Raw genomic sequence first — 24,798 nt, 5'->3', positions numbered from 1 at the left:
AAAGAACAGAAAATTAAGTCAATTTACCCTCCTCTTGAGGACTTTGAGTCATTAGAATTATCTTGCTCAGAGGACTCGGAATTATCAGCAGGGGAGGATGAAGATTTGGAGGAGGCTGCTGCAGAGTGTGAAGTAGAAAGATATGGTACAATAGGGAGGAGTTTTGGTGCTCCCCCACCACCTCCACCTTATACAGATAAGAAAGCAACTGGCAATGGGCACTCTTTTTGCACTCCTAGAGGGTTGCGAAAAATATGTCAGGCTTTTCCTGTTTTTCAGGATCAAGCTCAACAGCGGTATTATGAGCCAATATCGCATAAACAATTGAAAGAGTTAGTAGAGTCAGTAAGGACCTATGGAGTTAATGCCTCATTTACTCAGTCCCAGATCGAAAGACTGGCTCACAATGCCATGACTCCCTCGGATTGGATGAGTGTGGTAAAGGCATGTCTTACGATGGGACAGTATCTAGATTGGAAGTCTATATGGCATGATCTGTGTTTGAGTCAGGCCCGTGCTAATGCTACTGCAGGGCAACCAGCATGGAGCTTTGAAATGCTTACAGGTCAGGGTATGTGGACAAACAATCAATTAGGATACCCAGTGCAGGTCTATGATCAAATTAATCAGGCAGCAGTGAAGGCTTGGAAAGCATTGCCTAATCGAGGAGAGGTATCTGGTAATTTGACAAAAATTATTCAGGGAATTAATGAGCCATTCTCTGAATTTGTGGCTCGCATGATGGAAGCAGCAGGGCGCATATTTGGTGATTCTGAGACCGCATTGCCGCTTATTGAACAATTAGTTTATGAGCAATGTACCAAAGAATGCAGAAATGCTATCACGCCTTGGAAAGGGAAAGGACTACAGGCGTGGATGAAAGCATGTAGAGAAATAGGAGGTCCACTTTCAAATGCAGGGCTGGCTGCCGCAGTTTTAATGGCAAAAACAAAAGAAATAACCTGCTATAATTGTGGACAAACAGGTCATATGCAAAAGCAGTGTACAAAGGGTAGGAAGAGTAGGTTTGAAAAGACAGGACCAGGTATTTGTCCAAAATGTGGGAAAGGAAAACATTGGGCAAATGAATGTAGATCAGTCAGAGATATAAAAGGAAGGCCAATACCTCAGTTTAAAGTACAACAGCCAAAAAACGGAGTAAGGGGCCCCCGTCCCCAGGGCCCCCAAATGTATGGGGCACTCCAGACCACAGTGTCTATGAGACCACCCAGAGACCGAGGAGAGCCACTCCGGGTTCAGCAGGATTGGACATCTGTGCCACCTCCAGAGTAATTCTTACACCTCAAATGGGATGCCAACCTATTTCATCAGATTTTAGAGGTCCCTTACCAAAGAATACAGTGGGCCTACTGTTGGGTAGGTCCTCTTCTGCTTTGAAAGGATTAATGATACACCCTGGAGTTATAGATTCAGATTATGAGGGACAAGTTAAGATTATGTGTTCTGCACCCCGAGGTATCGTAGCCATTTCTCCTGGAGATCGCATTGCTCAATTGCTGATTCTTCCTAGTTTGCATAACATGTTCCCTAGTAGCCAGGATTCCCGAGGAGATAAGGGACTTGGTTCTACAGGAACTAATGTGGCATACATATCTTTAGATTTGGATAATCGTCCCACTTTACCATTACAAATAGAAGGAAAAACCTTTCAAGGTATAATGGATACAGGAGCAGATAAAAGCATTATATCTAGTAATTGGTGGCCTGCTTCTTGGCCTGTTAATCAATCATCACATAGCTTACAAGGATTAGGATATGAGGCTACCCCAACTATAAGTGCAAAATCCTTACAATGGAAAGATAAAGAAGGAAGGACAGGGCTTTTTCAACCTTATGTACTCCCTTTACCTGTAAACCTATGGGGAAGAGATGTGATGTCAGCCATGAACTTTATACTGACTAATGATTATTCTCAGAAAAGCAAGGAAATGATGAAAGGAATGGGATATATACCTGGACTAGGTCTAGGAAAAAGTTTACAAGGTAGAATTTCACCAGTTAAAGCCACAGTGAAAGCAGATAAGAAAGGGCTGGGTTTTTTCTAGGGGCCGCTGAGGAGCCTTTGCCCATTCCGTGGTGTACAGAGGACACGGTGTGGGTGCCTCAGTGGTCTTTATCCTCTGAGAAATTAAAAGCAGCTAAAGAATTAGTACAAGAACAATTAGACTTGGGACATGTAGAACCCACACAATCACCCTGGAACACCCCTATTTTTGTTGTAAAGAAAAAGTCAGGTAAATGGAGATTGTTACATGACCTCAGAGCCATTAATGCACAAATGCAAGTTATGGGTCCTGTACAAAGAGGACTCCCCCTACTTTCAGCCCTACCTAAAGATTGGAAAATTATAGTAGTAGATATTAAGGATTGTTTCTTTTCCATTCCGTTAAACGAGAAAGATAAACCTAGATTTGCATTTACCCTACCTTCTGTTAATCATATGGAGCCTGATAAAAGGTATCAATGGCGAGTGTTACCCCAAGGAATGGCAAATAGCCCTACCATATGTCAATTATATGTAGGAAAAGCTTTACAACCAGTCAGAGATGGTTTCCCCTCCTTAAAAATTTGTCATTATATGGACGACATTGTGATTTGTGGACCTGAAGAAGAAAGTATACAGCGAGCTTATGGCTTTCTTAATGAAACTTTAAAAAATAATGGCTTGATTATTGCACCAGAAAAGGTACAGCAGTCTAATGTTAGTCAATTTTTAGGAGCCACTATTACTTTACAGTGTGTTACCCCACAAAAGATTAGTATAAGAAAAGATCATCTAAAGACATTAAATGATTTTCAAAAATTATTAGGAGATATAAATTGGATTCGACCTTATTTAAGGATCCCTACTTCAGAATTAAAACCTCTATTTCAAATTTTAGAAGGTGAATCACATATTACCTCATTGAGACAATTAACACCTGAGGCTTCTGATGTTCTTAGGAAGGTAGAAGAAGCAATCCAAACAGCACAGCTAAATCGTATAAATGAGCAAAAACCTTTTTGCCTATGCATATTACGAACCATAAATTTGCCAACTGCTGTATTATGGCAAGATGGTCCTCTGGTATGGATACATCCACATATATCCCCTAATAAGACTATAGAGCATTATCCCACCATGGTGGCAAATATGGCCCATAAAGGCATAAAAAGTTCAATCACTCACTTTGGAAAAATGCCAGATAGCATAATTGTCCCCTATACTGCTGCACAAATGCAGACGTTGTGTGCGACTATAGATGAATGGGCTATTCTTAGATGCAGTTATTCTGGTTTAATTGATAATCATTATCCTAAACATCCTTTATTACATTTTCTGTTATTACATCCAGTTATATTTCCAAAGGTAACGGCTAACACTCCTATAAAGGGAACCATTGATATTTATACAGATGGATCCAAAACAGGAATTGGAAGTTATGTGATTAATGAAAAGGCTGTAAGGTTGCAATTTACACCAGGAGCCCCTCAATTGGTAGAATGTCTGGTGGTTCTAGAAGTCTTTAAAAGATTTCTTATGCCCATAAATATTATCTCTGATTCTGTTTATGTGGTTAATGCTGTACTAATGTTAGAGACTGTTGGAAATTTTAAGCAGTCTAGTCCAGTAACTGAAACTTTGATGAAAATACAAAATTGTATTTTGATGCGTGAGCATCCCTTTTATATTCAACATATTAGAGCACATACATCATTACCTGGACCTATGGTTAAGGGTAATGCAATTGCTGATTCAGCCACCAGAGATACGGTTTTCCTATCACAAAATTCTATAGAAAGTGCAAAAAATTTTCATCAACTTTATCATGTCCCTGCTTCTACATTACGACAAAAGTTTAAGCTCACACGAACAGAAGCTCGAGATATTGTCCTACAGTGTGGTAGGTGTGTAGAATTCATTAATGCACCTTCCGTGGGCGTTAATCCTCGCGGATTGCGACCCCTAGATGTTTGGCAAATGGACGTCACGCATATCCCAGCTTTTGGGAAATTACAATATGTACATGTGTCCATCGATACCAGTTCTGGTGTCCTACATGCCTCTCCCTTGTCAGGGGAAAAAGCAGTTCATGTCATATCTCACTGCTTAGAGGCTTGGGCTGCATGGGGTAAGCCCCTAGTGCTAAAGACAGATAATGGTCCTGCATATACTTCTTCTAAATTTAGCCAATTTTGCAAACAAATGCAAGTGAAACATATTACTGGACTGCCCTATAATCCACAGGGCCAAGGCATCATTGAGAGAGCTCATCGTACTTTGAAACAATATTTGCAAAAACAGAAAGGGGGAATAGAGGCTATGACGCCAAAGATGGCTCTATCCCTTACAATATTTACTCTTAATTTTTTAAAATTGGATGATGCTGGAAGTTCACCAGCCGAAAGGCACGGACAATGGCCTCAATCGCCCAATGAAATGGTCAAATGGAAAAATGTCCTTGATAATAAATGGTATGGCCCGGATCCTATCTTAATCAGATCCCGGGGAGCTATTTGTGTTTTTCCACAGGGTGAAGAAAATCCACTTTGGGTCCCGACGCGACTGACAAGGACCGTGAAAGAGCAAGATGAATCCCAAGATGATCCTGCTATTCCTGCTCCTGATGATTGAGACCGGGATAAGTATACCTTTGTGGGCCATAGTAAGATCATGGCCAGTACCTTTACCGGTACATTCCAATTCTTCCACCTTGCCTTTGTTTTATGCAACAGAATGTTTTCTGGATGCGCCTTGTGCACGACAAACACCTCAAGAGCCACGGGTGTATAATAGTACGAGTTTTCATTTAAATTATACACTATGCTTTGTGCATGATGTGGATAGACCTTTTACACCCTGTATATTTTTAAAGAAAAAGGTTATCTCTAATTGGGCAGACCCCATTATCCAAAATAAAGTGAGCTCTGAAGTGTTACTTAATGCTTTAACGCAAGTCGTCCAAGGAGAGCAATTAGGCTCAGGTGATGTTGGAAATAATATAACTTCACCTATAAACATCACCACTATTATGATAAAGGGAAAGGTGACTATTCCCAAAAGATCACGATGGCCTGTTGGCAATGCTACTGCCAAACGCAGCGTGCCCTGGTGTCATCCGGACCTCACATTTCCTATAGTTTTTTCACCTTGTCAATCAAAAATTTTTCCTCGAAAAGAAATAGCAAAGGGTTTTGCTTTGTCACCTCCTTTAGATTTTTCTGTAATGAATGATAAGGAAGATGCTACAGGAAAAGAAAATATTTGGCCATATTACCAATGGATTTTAAGTAATGAGGCAGGTGCTAGTACCAGTCTGTCAGCCTTTGCACTGCTGACTGGCACCTTTCATGAGATACTTAATGTTTCTGCCACACTTTCCAATACCTCTGCTCATTTAGATAATGTGACAACTAATAGAGTTATCAGAAATATGACTTCCTCTCCAGTAGAAGTTTGTGTTAGTCCTCCATTTTTCTTTATATTGGCTGAATTTCAAAATGATACAGATTGGTTAGATTGTACAAATATCACTTGTTTTTTGACGCAATGCTGGAATGGAACCAAATCCTTAGCCTTAGTGGTACAGCTACCAATCTTGGTCCCTGTACCTGTTGAGGCAGATCCAGAGAAGTTCCCAATAATGAATCTAATTAGACAGAAGAGAGATTTTGGAATCACAGCTGCCATTGTCACTGCCATTGTAGTGTCTGCAGCATCAGCGGTTACCGCAGGAATTGCTATGGCCAATCAAGTTAATAGTGCTGATACCATAAGTCAGATAGCAGAAAAAACGTCTGAGGCATTGCTCACTCTGCAAAGGGTGGATTCCCATCTCGCCTCAGGATTAATGTTAGTGAATCAGAGAGTGGATATTTTACAGCATAACATGGAACAGATGATGGATGTCATTCAAATGAGTTGTGTGGCATCCACTCCGCATGTATGCATTACTCCCAATAGGTATATTAATAATTCTTTTATTAAAAGTACAGACCTATCGAATTATCTGAAGGGAAACTGGTCGCAGGAGCTGGACAGGCTGCAGAAGAGGCTGCAGATACAGATCCTGAACCTTAATGGAACCAGAGTGGAACCTGTGACCTTTGGAGACTTTACCTCTTGGCTTTCCTCTGCTTTCTCTTACTTTAAGGAATGGGTGGGAGTGATTTTGTTTGGTGCTGCCATATGCTGTGGACTGGCGCTCATGCTCTGGTTGGTATGCAAATTTAGAACACAACAAAAACGTGACAAGGTGATTATATCTCAGGCACTATTGGCTATTGAAAACGGCGCCTCCCCCAAAGTTTGGTTATCTATGCTCAAGAATTAGTCGGCATCTGAGTTCTCTGCCTTTGCGCATGAGAGAGACTCAACAATCATTGATCAGCCCTTGCACATTGATGCATACGACAGGGTGATCATGATTTCCCCACTAATTCATTTTTTGGCTGGCCTCTTTTGCAGAGTTCGCCCTAGGTCACTTAGCAGTTACTGTCACACAGCACTGGGGTATCCAGAGACGGGCAACTTTCCTCATGCACAGACCAACCTAAGGCACGGGGCCCGGTGGCGATAGGGTTACCCTACGACGGGAAAAGACTGTGACATTGGAGGAACGACCTAAAACAGGAGCCACAGCAGATGGACATAATTGCACAGGCCTAGTCCAGTCTCATTTTATTAAAACAGAAAGGGGGAGATGTGGGAAGCCACATGTGCCGTTGCAAAGTGGCACAGGCTTCTGCTGGCCACCATACATAGGCAGGAAAGTTTTTTGCCAAGATGAGGTTTTGAGAATTGACCAAAATTGACCAATCAGAAGAGAGAGAAAGTAACCAATCAGAAGAGAGAGAAAGTAACCAATCAGAAGAGAGAGAAAGTAACCAATCAGAAGAGAGAGAAAGTAACCAATCAGAAGAGAGAGAAAGTAACCAATCAGAAGAGAGAGAAAGTAACCAATCAGATAAGAGAGAAAGTAACCAATCAGATGTAAGAATGCAAATGAGGTTGTAAGTATCAACCAAACACAACACAATCCGGGTGTGAGACACGCCTCTCCTAGGCCTATATAAAGCAGCACCAGGGCTGGGCAAAAGGTCTTTCGCCTCTGCAATCAAGCTCTCCCAATAAACGCGTGTAGAAGGATCCTGTTGCAGCGTCGTTCTTGCTGGTCGAGTCGGACGCGCGCAAGACCTGACCTCCTTGGACCAGAGCTGTATCCAGTCCTGTGTGTTAATGGTAAGGAAACACCCCCTCCCCCAAGACAACTACTTTCAAGGAGCAAGGACAATGTTGTCAATGCCAAACGTGATGTTTTTCCCTGACTGTCTGAAGCCAGCTACCTGGCTGGCTACCAACAAACATAGTAAAAAGCAAAGGACATGGCCTGCTCACAGGTGACCTCAGAGGGGATCCAGAGGCCTGGCATGTTCCTGACAGAGATGGCACACAGCAACATTATTTCACACGTGCAACTGGGACAAGGATGGTGCCCCAGGCACCTACATAGAAATGACACTAGCATCCGAATACGTATGTATGTAGGAATAAAACTAATGAATTTTGTTATTTTACAAAAAAGAGCCACTCGGCTGCCAAGCTGATCTCCGATAAACAACCATCACAGTCTGAAACCTTGAATAAACCCTTCTCTTTGGCACTACAGTTACAGCTGGAGCTACCAAGCCCCTGTCCCTACAATGTAGTGATTTATGCAGTAAGAAAGTGACTGGCTACAGGGCACTGACTGCAGAGCAGCAGAGATATTTTCTTCTGCAAGATTTTCCTGATCCTTCACCCCTGTGATGGGAATTTGCTACTTGGGAGAACAACAGGATAAAGGGCTCTGTTCAGTCAAATGTCTGAATGGATAACCTCTCCAAGCATCCTGGTTTATGTAGCACATTTGAGGATGTAGCAGAGATAGGTATTTTCAACGATAGTTGCATCTTTGTTGGGATTGCTGAAGAAGAAGAGGGTCATATCTAAATTGACGCTAAGACTCCATGGGGGGAGCTGATCGCAGGTGAAATTAATTCTAAGCTGCCCCAGAGAGCCTGACAGTCTTAAGCCTCTCTCCTTGTCTTTACTAGTCTAAGGAAACTGATTCTCACAAACATACAGCCCTTACCTTACCAGAGGTTTGGTAAGAAGATGACAAGATGTCCTTACCTGGATTTGCCATACAAATCTAGTAATGAATTGAAAAAGAATGAGCATGAAATAAACCACGGGGCAGACAAGGCCAAAGGGAGCCCATACAGCAGTTTCTATTTCCCTGAAGTTACTTTAGAGAAACTATTTTTGTGTTCAAACCAAAAGTTTCCAAGGTGCTTTTTAAAATGACAGCTGTCCTGGTTTGCTTCCTATTGCTGTGATAAACACCATGACCAAAAGGAGCTTGAAGAAGAAAAGGTCTGTGTGGCTTAGACTTCCGCATCACAGTCCACCACTGAGGAAAGCCAGGGCAAGAACTCAGGACAGGAACCTGGAGCAGGAACTGAAGAACCATCGGGGGAGTTCTGACAACTGGCTTGCTCCCCATGGCTTGCTCAGCCTGCTTCCTTATAGAAGCTATGACCACCACCTCAGGAGTGTCACCATACACAATGGGATGGCCCCTCCAACATCAGTCATTAATGAAGTGGCTTATAGACTTTCCTACAGTTGTCTCTGATGGTCCCTTTTCCCAGATGAATCCAGCTTGTGTCAGGTTTACTAATACTACAATAATCAGATGTTCGTGGGAAGGCCACTTTGGAACATCAGAGGGACCGAAAGCCTGAGCACTCTACACTAGCCTATGGTTGCCATTTTTTCCCAGCTGTAATGAGGCTACACAGATGTCTACATTAAACACCTGGGACAAGAAAAGCAATTTGGAGAATATAACGTTGACCTGGACCTGGGAACACCTTCATTCAAGATGGCTGTCCTTACTATATCAGCCTTCTTCTGTTAAAGGATAAAGACATCTGAAAGACAGTGTGGATGAGATAGCCCCCCCCCCATAGACTTATATATTAGAATATTTGGTCCCCAGTTAGTAGAACTGTTTGGGAGAATTAGGAGGTGTGGCCTTGAAGTGGGGTGGGCTTTGAAGTCTCCAAAGCCTACACCATTCCCTGTTAACCCTCTCTGCCTCTCTCACGGTTGTGTCTTAAGTAAGCTCACAGCTTCTGCTCCTGCATCCTGCCGGCTTTGCCCTCTACCATGATGGTCTCTTTCTGCTTTCTTACCTCCACGGTGTGGCCTGTTCTGTTCCACCACACATTTGATCACAGTGATGAGAAAAGTGGCTAACTCACTGCTGTGCCACAGTGTCAAGGATGACAAGGGACTGAAGGCGCTAAGTTGTATAGCACTTGCCCTGCTCAGACCCCCGGGTTACTCCCTGCACAGGACCAGAGATGGACTACGTGTAACTCAGCCAGAACAACAGCAGCCGCTGTGAAGGGCCTATCATGCCAAGTGCTATGGCGTGAAGTTTGCATTTGTTAGCTCATTTAACCTGATCAAAAGCTCTAGAAAGCGAACATCACGATCCCCATTTTATGGTTGAGGAATCTGGCTTAGATTGAAAAATCAATTTGCCCGAAGTGACACAGAGCCAGAGGATGCAGAAAGAAAGATGGAAATTCAGCCAACCACAGAAGTACAGGTAGGGGGAGTGGAGGAGCCAAAGGAGTGAGCAAGATCTGGTGACTGAAGCAAGGTGAGGGAGATGGAGATCACGTAGTCACAAGTCACAGCTGAGCCGTGGTGGGGAATGAAGGCAAGGAGATCACAGAGGACAGAGCATCTGCCGCTGGTAGCATCTAGGCAACGGCCTCTCACACTTCAACATGAATACAACTCACTTAAACAGGGATGACATTTAAATGTCCAGGCTCATTTTACCGGCTCAGGTATGACCTGAGAGGCAACATTTCTAACAAGCTGGGTGATGTGGTAGCCTGCATCTAAGACTGCAAACTGAGTATACAAACTGAGTAGTCACAGACTAGGCTCCTGTCACCAAAGCTCATCTAGAGACCAGGGCTGAGAGGACCCCAGGTAAGTGAAAGCAAGACCTGCAGATTAAAGTAGGAAACACACATAAACACACACACACATACATATACATACACATACACAGAGACACACATACAGACACACAGAGAGAGACACACATACAAACAAACACACATATACATACATAAATATACCACATATACACATACACACACACCACATACACATATACACACATACCACATAAACACACATATATACATGTACACATACACATACATCACATACACATATACACACACACACCACATAAACACACACACATTCACATATACACACATACCACATAAACACACACATATACATTTACACATACACATACATGCATACACATACACACACACACACATATACATTCATACATACTCATATACACACACATACCACATACACACACACCACATAAACACACACACATACACACATTCATACATACTCATATACACACACATATATATACACACACATATACATTTATACATACTTATATACACACACATACCACATACACACACACCACATAAACACACATACACACACACAATTCTCAACAGGTTAAGTTGCTTGACACCCAAACTGACAACTTGAGGTTGATCCCTGGGACCCACACGGCTGACGGAAGCAACAGCCACGAGCTGTCATCTGACCCCTATAAATGCCAAACACATAAATACATAAAAGTAATTTTAAAAACTAGCTTAACAGATATTACTCTAATTCAACCACTCGGTTTGTAAGTGGGAAAACAAGACTTAACACAAAATGATCTGCTGATCTGCAAAGCGGCTGAGAATCCTGGGCTCTGCCAGGCGCAGCCTGCAGTCACTGGTGCGGGTACATTAGAATGGGCAGCAGCAAGCATGGCACATCACCCTGAGAGACACAAACTTGATTCTATAGCAAAGTCTTCAATACTTCAATTAAGGGAGGAGGTAACATAACCAGTGCTATTAGCTAGAAAACTGACCTGAGGACACTAGATATCACAGTGAATGACAGGGACAGGGCGCTGTGGGGTCTGAAGTGAGAGCTTATTAATGTCCATTCACTTTTCCTTATATCCAAAGAAGCTGTTATATAAACATTATTATTATGTTAATGTCATGTGAATGTGGCATTAGGACTTATGGGACATAGTGTCTCATATGTGTGGTGCCAATCAGACAGTATTCCCTCGGAAAGTGCTTATGATGTCTGGGTACTCCACAGCACATGCAGCAGTGGCTCCGAGACAAGCCCCCATGTGCTCTTATATTTCCTCACTGTGTTAACTGTAAACAAGTTACAAACTCCGTACCCTCAGATGAAGGGGATAATAATATAATCTAATATAGGGCTAAAGGAGATAAAAACGTGATGATTTGCAAGATATTTAGGACAGTGTCAGGCACACAGTACACTTAAACATTTAGTCATTCTTGTCAAAAATTGCCAGTAGTTAAGAACACTTGCTGCTCTTGCAGAGGACCCAAGTTTGGTTCCCAGCATCCAAATGGCTGCTTGCAGCCACCTGTAACTCCATCCTGAAGAGCCAACGCCCTCTTCTGGCCTCCTCAGGCACTGCATGATGCACCTATAGACAGTTCATGTTCCTGTTTTGTTCTTTTAGCACCGACCTTCTGTTTACAGCTTTGGGCCCAAATTAGAACGATCTCGACAGAGTTAATCTTCCCTTTTTCTTGCACAGCACACAGGATTCCAATGCTTCGACGGAATTTCCCTCCCTTCAGACTCTCTTCAATTGAACTTTTTTTCCCCCCAACTGGAATTATATTCTCCCTTAAAAGTGGGGCTTGAGGCATCTGACACTTGTTTAAAATTTCCTGAACACTTGCCTCGTGTTTTCATCCCCTGGATTTATCTTAGTCGGGGTTTCTATGGCTGTGATGAAACACTGTGACCATAAAGCAAGTAGGGGGAGGGAGGTTTATTTATCTTGTGCTTCCATTTCACTGTTTCATCACCAAAGGAAGTCAGGACAGAAAGGGCAGGAACCTGGAGGCAGGAACTGATGCTGAAGTTAGAGAAGGATGCTGCTTACTGCCTTGCTCCCAACAGCTTGCTCAGCCAGCTTTCTTATAGAACCCAGGACCCCCAGCCAAGGGGTAGCACCATGCACAATTGGTTGGACCCTTGCACATCAATCACCAATTTAAATAACTGCCCTGCAGCCTACAGCCCGATCTTGTGCAGGCATTTTCCTAATTGAGCTTCCCTCCTCTCAGATGACTTTATCCCGTGACAAGTTGACATGAAATTATCCAGCACAGGAAATTACTTTTGTGTGGGGGGAAAAATCATATGTCCTGCTGTCACTTGACTGTGAAATGTCCCACGGGCTACGGCATTTAAGCACCTTCTCTAGTGGTTTTGATTTAGGAGGTTGGAGAACCTTTGGAGCCTAGAACGTAGGTGAGGCAGATAGGATACTAGGGGTGGGTCTTGAAGGCTACAGGGTATCTCATCTTCCCCATATAGCACCTGTCTCCTGACCTGACAACGTGAGGAACATTCTCCATCCCATACTAGAGACGCCTGGAACACCGCCTCTCCTTCTTCACCATGACGAACTGAAGTCCATTGTAAAAGTAGTCTGTGACCGCGCTTGCTTTGAATAATGATGCGGAGACTTTTATATTTATTAAAAAAGCTTCAGGTATTATAGCTGAGCAGATATTCAGCTATCCTAACCCAACTACGCTGGCATAGCCCACCTCCCAGCCACGTGACCTGTTATCCGCCATCTTGATCTCACCCCAGCACTTCCTTCTTCATCTGCTTCCAATGGTGAATCTCCTTGTCCCACCTGCAGCTCTCTCCTTCTGTCAGGACTTACAGAAGTCCTGCCTTCTGCTCTCCTGCCCAGCTATAGGCTGTTCAGCTCTTTATTTGACCGATAGAAGATGACCGATAGCAATGTTTTACAAAACGCTGATTCAGGAAATGCTTCTTAATGATGATAACACCAACGGCTGCAACCAGATCTCTGGGTACAGAAGTCTGCAACTGAATACACAGGGCACAAAAACATCCCCCAACAGCGAATCCCAAAGCGGGGAAATCAGATCAGGCTCCAATGCCTTACTCAGATCTGTGAGGCAGAATACAAGGTGCCTTCTCATAAGATGTACCACCCCAAAGGAAAAGTTCCCATCGATATGAAACCATAGCAAAATGATTTTTTTATCACTTCGAAATTTCTGTAGCTATTACATTCTTCTTTTATAGTTATGTAGACATTGCTTTTTATTACGTATTCTTGAAAATGCATAAAAGGAGACTATAAGAAAGTGAACTGGCAAAAGTCATGGTTCCGAGAACGCATACACAGCACCTCAGAGAGCTACGAGAGACTCACCAGAGTACCATAGGATAACTTGGCATTTTTAAGTGCACTAGTATTTGACATGTGTTAACAATGGTACAAACAATTAGATCAAAGTTAGTCACAATTTCAACAGAGTCAGACTGTATCGTTCTTGATAAGGTCATCTTTTGTGACTTTTATCAGTATTTGCTGTAATAAAAAAATTAATGCCAGGCATGGTGGTGCGCATGCCTTTAATCTCAACAATGGGAGGCAGAAGCAGGTGGATCTCTGTGAGTTTAAGGTCATAGTCTACATAGTGAGTTCCAGGACATCCAGAGCTGCAAAGTAAGATCCTGTCTCAAAACAAAACAAAACAACACAACAAAAACCAAAACATACAAACAAACAAACAGCAGTAACAAGGAGGAACAAGATATAATTGCATGGACTGTTGCAATTTCAAAGTTTGGGAAGTTGGTGCCTAAGAAGCATATCCAGTCCATTAGTGCGTAACTGTAGTTATTTATCAATGAGATAAATATTTTCCAAATGACTACTAAGTTGCCAGACCAAACAACTTGATAAATGAAACAGGAAAGCATCCCTGACGCCTTCTCCGGTTGACGGGCAGTTCTCCTGCATCCCTAACTCAGAGTTCTCTGCCTCCATGCTTCACATGTACTGCATCACCCTTGGTGCCACAGAGGCGGCACTGCCATTAGTTGTTAAAGAGCACTCCACTTTCCAGAGTAGTATAGTTGTTTCTTTTTTCCTAGCCCCATACATTCTAAACACGGTGTCACTGAAAAATACCCAAGGTGCTCAATGAAAGGTTTTTAAGCAATAGCCGGGACACACGGTCTGTTTGTGGAGAGCTGACACTTGAGAAGACTGAGTTCCATCATGGCACCAGGAGGGGGGGGGCGGGGGGGGTGGGGAGGTGGGGTTAGAGGGGAGGGGTAGGGTGGGGGCAGAGGGGGTAAGATTGACATGTCTAACAGAGCAGAAATAAATAAATAAATAAATAAATAAATAAATAAATGCACAGCTGCACCGAACCATACAGATTTCAGGTTGGAGTTGAGTTCATACTTACACTCCAGTTTCAAATGGATGAAAATGGTGGGTGGATGGCAACATGCATCAGCGAACCAGTAAGAAATTGTCACATCTATGGCACAGCACAGAGAGCTGAAGTGGCGAGTGCAAAACAAAGGAGTTCTGTAAACTTAAAGCAGCGTCAGAATTACTATTCTGGGAACTGAAAGGGGCGTGGTTACAGAGCATGGAAATGGAAGCTGTAACATTTGAAAATATGAGCCTGAGGGCTGGGGAAGCGTTGGCCTAATGTGTTCAAGGCCTTGGTTTCCTCTCCAGTAACACAAAGTCAGAGCGCACACTTAGATTTGTTCAATTTCTTTGTACCCTTGAAGAATGTTATGGGAGTGCCTGATCCCAGGGCTTCTGAGGAAGATACAGTCCACCAACAAATCTTCAGTTCTCTCTTCTGTGCCTGATTCCAAAGTCATGGCCATAAATTCAAGTCGTATGCTTCTGACCCTGCAATCACTTATATATACCAAGGGTCTTTAGTAAAATTAGGTTGCGGGGGGGAGGGAATGGTCTAGATATGTTCAGAAAATCCCTTACACAGTGGAAAGCCTGCAGGGTATTTTCTTAATGATTGATGGGGGAGGGCCCAGCCTATTATGGGTCCTGGCATCCCTGGGGTTATTATCCTGGGTTCTATAAGAAAGCAGGTTGAGCAAGTCATGATGAACAAGCCTGTAAGCAGCGCCCTCCGTGGCCTATCAGCTCCTGCATCCACGTTCCTGCCTTGTTTGAGTTCCTGCTCTGACTTCCTTTGAACTGTGTGGTGTAGAAGCATAAGGTGAACAATCCTCCCCTTTACAAGTTGCTTTGCTCATGGTGTTTCACCACAGCAAGAATAACTCTAACTAAGACGCACACACACACACACACACACACACACACACACACACACACACCACCACCACTACCAACAACAACAACAACGAATTTGAGTCAAACATATGTATCCTAATCTGAAGACTGCTCTCCAATAACAAGCAGCAACACCATACACACCTTTCATCATGTGAATAGTTGGACTAAAACCAAACAGCAGAGTAAATGGTCCTTGAACTATGACTTACCACAGGAAAGATTCTATACAATTCATTTAAATCAAAACATGTATTGAGTAATCCACCACTATTACTCTACAACCTGTGCAATCAAATTCAAACTCCCAAGAAATGGTCTTGGAAATAACATGTAAAATTATAATCACAGGCTTGAGGCACAGACAGCTCTTCACAAATATGGCTTTTCCCCTCAAGTTCTCGATTTCTCCTTGATTCTCAGGATACAGTCCTAAGTAACAATCCAGTCTAGTGAGAAAGTGTTCATGAGTTCAGTCTGGGGCAGGATGCTTCATCTCATAAGACCTCGCTTAAGTGCACATAGATAGATAAGACCTCGCTTAAGTGCATATAGATAGATAGTCCATTCCCATTTGCCAACATCAAAATGGAAGCCACTGAGCAACCGAATAAGATTGTTAGATGAAGTGTACTAATTGGATTCTTGACATTTGCGATCATATTTGTTTCTCTCAGAACACATTCGTGGATCAGCTTGAAACTCTGAAGATGGAGACTCAAATGGGATATGCTCTAAACGCTCAAAGACTTCACCTGATATGGGATCAAAGAATATTTTCTAAAATGGAAATGTCACAGCAGAGATATGCTCCAGAGAACAAAAGAAGAAACAGATCATTTTTTTTTCAGAGTAAAGGTAGAAGGACAGTCAAGATCTGATCACGGAATTCTGAAAATGGAGAGCCCAAGGAGGAACCAACCAAAAGGGAGGATGGAAAGATGTTCAAGTGGAGTGAGGAAGATTGCCTGCTGTTGGCAACTGAGAGTGCTAGGCAAGGTGTTAAGGGAGAGAGAGTCATTCAATCATCTGGGAGGTGTGTGTGTGTGTGTGTGTGTGTGTGTGTGTGTGTATGTGGTGGAGTGATAGAAGCCTGGAGAAGGAACCACAGGACACAATGAGAGGTGTGGGTGTCATATTGAGGAAGCCACATTTTACAGTGAAAGTAATGAGATCTCAGAAACAGATAAGGAAGTGTGACATCACCAGACTGGTATCTTTAAAAGGTTTTCTGGTGTCAGAACACTGCCCATGAATGAAGCTATCTGAGGAGATTTCTGGAACCTCGTAAGAAAACTCCAAGTAAACAAGAGAAGAGTCATGTGATCTCCGGTCCTCCGTAACATAGGCTGTTTACAGAATGAGCTTTCATGGCTGTCTTAGTCAGGGTTTCTATTCCTGCACAAACGTCATGACCAAGGAGCAAGTTGGGAAGGAAAGGGTTTATTCGGCTTACACTTCCATACTGCTGTTTATCACCAAGGAAGTCAGGACTGGAACTCAAGCAGGGCAGGAAGCAGGAGCTGATACAGAGGCCCTGGAGGGATGTTCTTTACTGGCTTCCTTCCCCTGGCTTGCTCAGCCTGCTCTCTTATAGAACTCAAGACTACCAGCCCAGAGATGGTCCCACCCACAAGGGGCCTTTCCCTCTTGATCACTAATTGAGAAAATGCCTTATAGTTGGATCTCATGGAGGCATTTCCTCAACTGAAGCTCCCCTCTCTGTGATAACTCCAGCTATGTCAAGTTGACACAAAACCAGCCAGTACAATGGCCCTCCCATGTGTAGCGGATAGGAGTGAGTTCACTTCAGATTATTTATTATAACTGGATAGTGTTACATGTTTATGTGTCTCTACGGAAAACCATGTGTTTGCCACGTGTGGATTGAACACCTTACTCAGGTGACACTTCTTAACCTTCAGAGTATCACTTGTCTGATGTTCTGACTAAAGCTGGTTATTGCATGAGACTTTAGTCTGCCTTGTTTTTTTAGGCCCCACTCCCCCATGTTCACCCTGCCAACTGGAGCAGCATTTCAGCAGTGCTATTGAAGTAAGATGAAGACACTTACTTGAGGAGGAAGAGAGAGTGGAGAAGAGACCTCTTCACCCTCCAGACGAGGGGAGCTAAGACCAGAGCCAGGACATTGAAGCAGGCTTCTCAGGTCCCTTTTTCTGCACAGCTCAACTGGGTGCAGCCTTGGGGCACCTCTGCTCATGAAGCAATGGGAGCTAGTTTTAAGGAACAGAATGGGGCCCTGCTCTACCAAGTAGCATTGATTCGGGTCGTCATTCCAGTGTTGTCGATCTTGCAAGGATTCTGAAATGATTAATCACTCCCGTGCATCTCTTACGGAGCCTTCTATTAAAAGGACATTGGATTCCCTAGAAGGGGTACAGCATTAGCAACCAGTAATGCCCTGCCCTTAATTGCTTTGCCAGATTAATTAGGTGGATTCCCAGCAAGACACTAAGCAAAGAGAGGCAGAACAGATAAATGCAATGCGGGGGAGGAAATGAGATTCAAAGGACTGGAGAACTCTGTGCTGTAAACAGGGCAAGAAGTGGAACACTGAATACACACAGAGGGTCAAGCATCAAAACACGTGGGAGGGAAAAGCTCATTAGAGATGGAAGAGGCAAACAGGACTTCTAAGTCTTGGAACCTGTCTACTATAATGGTAGTAGGTCCTACTGTATAGGTAGAGGTCTTCACGAACTAGTCAATAAAGTGCCTATTAAGTTCTCAGTAGAATAATAATGAAATTTCACCCACCTTCCTTCCTTCCTCTCTCTCTCTCTCTCTCTCTCTCTCTCTCTCTCTCTCTCTCTCTCTCTCTCTCTCTCTCTTTCTTTCTTTCTTTCTTTCCTTGGTGTGTTTGTTAGTTTGTTTTGTATTTTGAAGACAGGGTCTCACTCTGCAGCTCTGGCAGGTCTGAAACTCACGGAGATTTTCCTCCTGAGAGCTGGCTTGTCAATTTTCAGTGTGATGCTATGAGCTGGGCTTACTGCTTGTAAGTTCTCCATGAGAAAGCCAAAGTGTCAGTAATTTTCTCACAGTCATCCACCTGAGTAGCAGAGTCAGAGTCAGAGTCTATATCTACACTGGCTCCAAAAGAATGAACCACCAGTCCATCTGTGTTCATCTGTGTCCCACCACTGCTCAGGTATCATCTCAACTCTCAACTAGTGGAGGCTTCATGAGGCTGGTAGATGTCGGTGTGCACTTGTGGGAGCATTTTAGTCAGTCACTGTACCATACCCTTATCATACCTTAGATTTTCATTGTAGAGCATATCATTATATCTTCACATGAGCTTTCTACATCAAAAGAACTGCTGCATTCTTGCAAAACAAGCAATAAAGCTTGGATTGCAAACCAGAACTGGCTGAATCCAGGAATACAAATCCATACTAAGTCTCCCAAGAGGTGAACAATCCTTTGAACAATGGATTGTATGGATGAGAATTTAAACAACGGGTTATATATGTAGTCTGGATACAGCAGAGATTCCTTGGAGACTGGTGAGCCTTGAGTGTTTGTGGGAGAAAGAAAACAGCAAGAAGTGGGGTTAGAAAGGAAACTTGAAATACTGGCAGGAAATTGTGTTAGTCACCATTCTGTTCCTGTGAAGAAAAACTATGACCAAGGCAACTTATAACAGAAGGCATTTGATTGGGGGCTTGATTACAGTCTCAGAGGGTGAGTCTATGACCAGGAGTGTGGTGGCACACAGGCATGGGGCTGGAGCAGTTTCTGAAAAGTCCACATCTCATCTGAAAGTTGCAGACAGAGAGAGATGCTAGGGTAACATGATCTTTTGAAACTCAAAGCCCACCCTTAGTGACATATCTCATCCAACAAGGCCACACCTCCTAACCCTTCTCAAACAGTTCCACTAGCTGGGGACCAAGGATTCAAACATAAGAGCCTATGGAAGCCATTCTCATTGGAACTATCACATAGCATGATGACGTAGGAAGCTACCAGTGAAAAAGTGTGTTCTTGTCAGTGAAATGACTCAGGTGTTTGAAAATAATGACTTAACAACTCTTGCAGTGGAGTTAGATGATTGTTACTGGTTTGTGGAGCCCCTGGAGAGGGGTAATGAGAAACCCTGAGTCATTAATTAATGAACTATTGAGCGCTAAACATGCAAAAAGGCCCTACTTCCTTCGGTGAGAATAGGAACAATATCAAGAACTGACAATAGAGGCAGGTGAATTTCAGAGATATGGAAAATCTTGCCAAAGGAATTCTGTTTGCTGAGGTAAGGGCTGAGCTTGGGAAAACCCAGAGCCCTGGAACCTGAGATGTGCCCATCTAGGTGAATGCTCCTTTGAGTGTTAGTTCTACATATCCCCGAATTCCTCTATCCAAAAGAAGAGCCAGTGGCCCAAAAGGGAAGAGTCTTCAGAGACAATTCTCCCATAAAACAATAGGCACTCCCACCAGGAGCTAATCCTGCCTGTACTCTTGGCTGATAGACTGACAATAATGGAAGTTGAAGCCCTACAGCTAGGGACATGACGGACCTGAGAAGGAAAAGTGTGTGCCAAAGGAGCTTAGCCAATGCAGATACATGAGCTGAGGGAATAGCCTTGCAGCTGGACTCTTGAAATGGCTTCATCAAAAAGTGTTAAAACATAAAATTAGATAAAAAAAAACCTCAGTCACATGAGATGCATCTTTAGATGAACAGCAACATGCAAGTATAAGCTGAATAAACCCTTTCCTTCCCCAACTTTCTTCTTGGTCATGGTGTTTCATTGCAGCAATAGAAACTCTGACTAAGGCATGAGTCAAGTATACGTGCTCAGAAAAACTAGCTGGGAAAGAGAAAAGGTGAGGTTAATGGCAGCTAGAGGAAAAACAGAACGAATAGAAGACCATGTTTGCATTGGGGAGTCTTAGTTAGGGTTCTACTGCTGTGAACAGACACCATGACCAAGGCAGCTCTTATAAAGACAACATTTAATTGGGGCTGGCTTACAGGTTCAGAGGTTCAGTCCATTATCATCAAGGTAGGAACATGGAAGCATTTAGGCAGGCATGGTTCAGAAGAAGCTGAGAGTTCTACATCTTCATCTGAAGGCTGCTAGCAGAATTCTGGCTTCCAGACAGTTAGGACTTGTGTATTAAACCCCATGCCTACAGTGACACACCTACTCCAACAAGGCCACAACTTCTAATAGTGCCTCTCCCTGGGCCAAGCATATACAAACCATCACAGGGAGGATTGGTCATAATACAAGCTGTGAAAAAGTAGATGAGAAAGGAAAACCCTAATGCCACGTAAATGCCATAGTTAAGCCCATTGCTTTTAATACAGATTTCAGTATTAAATACAGATTTCGGTATTTTAATACAGATACCATCCCCTTAGTGCTAAGAGCAAGCTCATTTGCTCAAGAGTGGGGAGAGAGGATTGGTGCAGGTTTACAGGAGGATGAGAGAGATCCTTCCTAGTGTGAGTGCATACAAGGACAGCCTCTGCGCTGTGGGGCTGAGGGAGGGGCTCGTCTAAGGCTAGCAACACGTGCCTGTAATTCTAGACATGGGATTGCTGTCAAACCCACTGTGAGCTTCCGTGAAAAACTAGAAACATTAGGATAAGCACCAACTCCAGAGTGGAGAGATGGCAGGCTCCGAGGGGGCCCAGAGCAGCACAGCATTTATGAATGGAGGGTACTGGCAACTTGGTGAAGCAGTGGTTTTCCATCATCAGTTTACAGTAGTTGTACCTGTCCAGCTGGAAGGGAGAGTAAACTGGCTTCCCTTTTCTCTCTCTCCTCCTCTAACTCTCCTCTATGAAACTTTCTCTCTGCCCATGAAGTCGAGAAGGCACCAAGAATTTTGAGAAACATGTTCAAGTATCCTTGGCTTTTCTTTTGCTCCCCAAACAGAAATCAAATCCATGTCCTCTTCTATAACTAATGGTCTTTGTTGGAAAAGGAATTGTGTATAATTATATATATTTAACAATAATAAATTTTATATAAGGCATCATAACTAACTTCATAATAAAAATATGAGTTCAATTAGGTTTTGTTTTTCTTCTTCTTTTATTCAGTTCAGAACTCCAGCCCATGGGGAAGGTGCTGCCCACAGCCAGAGTGGGCCTCCCTCCTCAGTTAAACCTTTTTGGAAGAACCATCTCAGACAAGACCAAAAGTGGTCTTCTAGGTGATCTTAAACCTAGTCAAGCTGACAGTAGTGACCTTCACAGCCACTACCACCACCTACAAACCCATACACAACAGGGGTGTGTGCGCATGTCCACACACACGCATCTGCTTAATTTGAAAAGAAGTCTGTGAATCTGATTCCTCTTAGCCTTTGGTGTTTTACTAAATTCTTCTAAAACTAGATGTGATGGCTCCTGTCCAGCGCCTTGGGAAGCGAAAACAGAAGAATCTGAAGTTTCATGCCTGTACATGAGAGGGTGGGGGAGGGGAGGGGAGGAGGGAAGTTTCATGCCTGTACATGAGAGGGTGGGGTGGGGAGGAGGGAAGGAGGAGAGCTCTTTTAAGGTTTAGAATGGAATAGAGGATACTGAAGAAATGCTAACACCTTATATGAATATCATTCCATACTTTTAAGAATATGCTCTCATTTAAGATCCAATACTCACTCTTAGAAGTATTTAAGAAGTAAGGCCTTTGTTTATTTACATGGGATTATCTTTGAGTTCACCAGTTGCGACTGCATAGACTTTTTAGATAATTATATAAGGTGTTTGAGGTAATTCCATCCTTTTTACTCTCTTAACAAAGAAACTCTGGGGATATTTCATGTATGTTTTTTAAAAAGTTATCAAGTAGATATATCAAGAGATTCCATGTGGAATATAAACTCACCACTTGCTCTTATTACATCAGTCTGTGGGCTTTGCTTCTATTTTTTTAAATCCCATATTAACTGCTATATATCATAAGCATTAGCTCAATCAAGAAGATTTTTTTTTAAAGGAAGCAGAGAAAATCGCCATGGCTGAAACCAAACGACTCCAACAGGAATGTTAGGAAGGCGTGCCAAGGAGATCGCCCTTGTGGGACTTCTCACCCGTTATCTGATAAAGATAATTTGAGTCAAGGGTGGAGTTCAGAGTAAAAGCAACCAAGAATTTATACTCAGTTTTGCTGCTGCTGCTGCTGCTATGGCCCCATGCACATTCTGGTGAGCTTATTGTATGGACATACACCCCTATGCTCAAAGCCACCAATCATAGCAGATCCCCCACAGTGTCATCTTTGACAGCTGGCCCCGTGCACATATGGGACCCGACTATTAACCACACAACACCACACACCATCACACACAAATCTCAGAAGCAGGTTCTAGACTGGTGTTCAACTTTGTTTCTTTTTATGTTAACTAGAAGAACAGTGGAGAGAGTCATCTGGCACAGAATTTTATTATCACAGTCCCTATCCTGATGAGTTTCCTATTGAAGCCAAAAAGAAATAGTTCACCAAAGTACTTGCAATGATAAGCACTATCTGGAGAAAAAAATTATTAAAATAATATTAAAATCTAAAATGAATTCTATCTTGTGGATTTGGGGGGAGTTGCTAATTTTTTCAATTACACAATGGAAATGTCAGGAAGAATTTGCTCTCTAAGCTGATTCTGAATCACGGCCAGTCTGACCAGCTCATGACTGAGTGGCACTCAGTTAAATGGGTCTGTGGCCCCACTTACTCCTTAAGTGGGTAGGTCGGCACTTAGGATACCTCCTGTTAAAGCAATGGGGCTGAAGACATGGGGCAATGCTTAGGAGTGCTTACTGTTCTTCCAGAGGACGTAAGTTGGGTTCTGAGCACCCATGTCAGGCAACTGACAACCACTTCTAGCTCCAGTTCCAGGAGATCTGAAACCTCTTCTGGCCTGCTCAGGTATTTGTACACACACACACACACACACACACACACATAAAAATAGAAATAAATCAAAGAAAAACAAAAACCATACTAGTTGAATATGCTGGTGCATACCTATAATCCTAGAATTTGGGAAGCTAAGGCAGAAAAATCAAGAGATGTAGCCAGTCAACACTATCTCAAAGCAAAACAAGAAAAATGTATTGTTGTGGGACAGGCCAGACTCAGCACATAGTAGGAGCTTTAGACACCTAACGTCAAACTAAGCACATGCCACGGAGCATTGTCTACCTAGATCGGAAAGTCCAAGTGAACAGCTGATGTGGTGTCATTTCCCAGGGCACACTTTGACACATCTCTTTTCAACCCTCGGAGTCCCTAAACGCTCCCCAAGTCATACTTCCAGAAAGTCAAAACTGAGTTTTTACCCAGGCTAGGACCAGGACCTCTGGTGGTCTAGCCAGGGCAGGGAGAGTGTTATTTCTCCATGGGTTCGAACACATAGCACTACAAAGACTAGGCAGAGGGAGAGAGAACCCAACCTGAAGGAGTGAGGCAGAGAAGAATAATCGGGGGCTGGACTAGCAGAAACGCAGCAGCAAGCAGGGTGTCTCTAGCTAGCTGTGGCATGCCTTTGTGAGCACATGCGGGGACAAGAGATAACCTGAGGAGATATGAATGATGTCTCCTTTTCCTCGTAAGTTCTTGTGGTGGTTAGAAAAATGTCCACATTCTGCCACACTCCTCCTATCAATTGGCCCCCTCTCTTTAAACCCTGTGGACCATCTTAATCAATGTAAGGAAATGGATTTGATAACATGTCACTTCTGAGACTGGCAGCCCCTCGGCATGTTAGCTCATCTCATTCTCAGATCCTTAACGTCTGTCTCTGCTGTACTGATGAGACTGTGCTAAGAAGGCACGCAGAGGTGCTGTGAAAGATTGTGGCTCAGCAGCTGGGAAACCCCAGGGCAGGCACCAGCTATACAGGAGTCCCAGAGGCTTCAACAGGACCCCAGGCCCAACTACCTTTTCCCTGCTAATGGATGGGGACTTCAAGTAAAAATTGTGACTCTTGTCAGTTTTCATATTTCAATGAAAAATGCATAGCTAGCGTTGCCTTGAGGCAGGTTGGTGAGGTCTGTTGTGTAGGATAAACTCCACAAGGTGGCTTCCCATCCCAGAAAACTCTTAAAATTCTCTTTCACACTAGGGCCATCACCCTGGGAGTCTGCAACCCAGGGGGGAAATGCCTTTTTCAGAGTCCCACCTTCCTCTCCCCGCCCCCCATTCTCTGAGTACCGGTGGGCTTCACTCAGAGCCTAGAAGAAGCAGAGGAGCAATGTGTTCGGTAATGCTCTATGGTACCAAGGCCTTTGGTAGGACCCGAGTGGGATTCCTGCTGGATTCCCCTCAGAGAGCCTGGGGCTTTATAAGACTCTTCCGAGTGAATTCCTCAAAGGCAGAGGAGGCAGGTACCGCAGTGAGCAGCATATCATGTAAGCGTGACTAATAATGATGTCAGCGCCGCCAAGCCAAGATCTGTCCTAATGTACAAG

This window comes from Mus caroli, unplaced genomic scaffold, assembly GCF_978045245.1.
Source record: "Mus caroli unplaced genomic scaffold, Mus_caroli_1 scaffold_18, whole genome shotgun sequence".
In the NCBI taxonomy this organism is placed as follows: domain Eukaryota; kingdom Metazoa; phylum Chordata; class Mammalia; order Rodentia; family Muridae; genus Mus; species Mus caroli.
The sequence above is the reverse complement of the archived record's forward strand: the minus strand, read 5'-3'. Positions refer to the sequence as shown.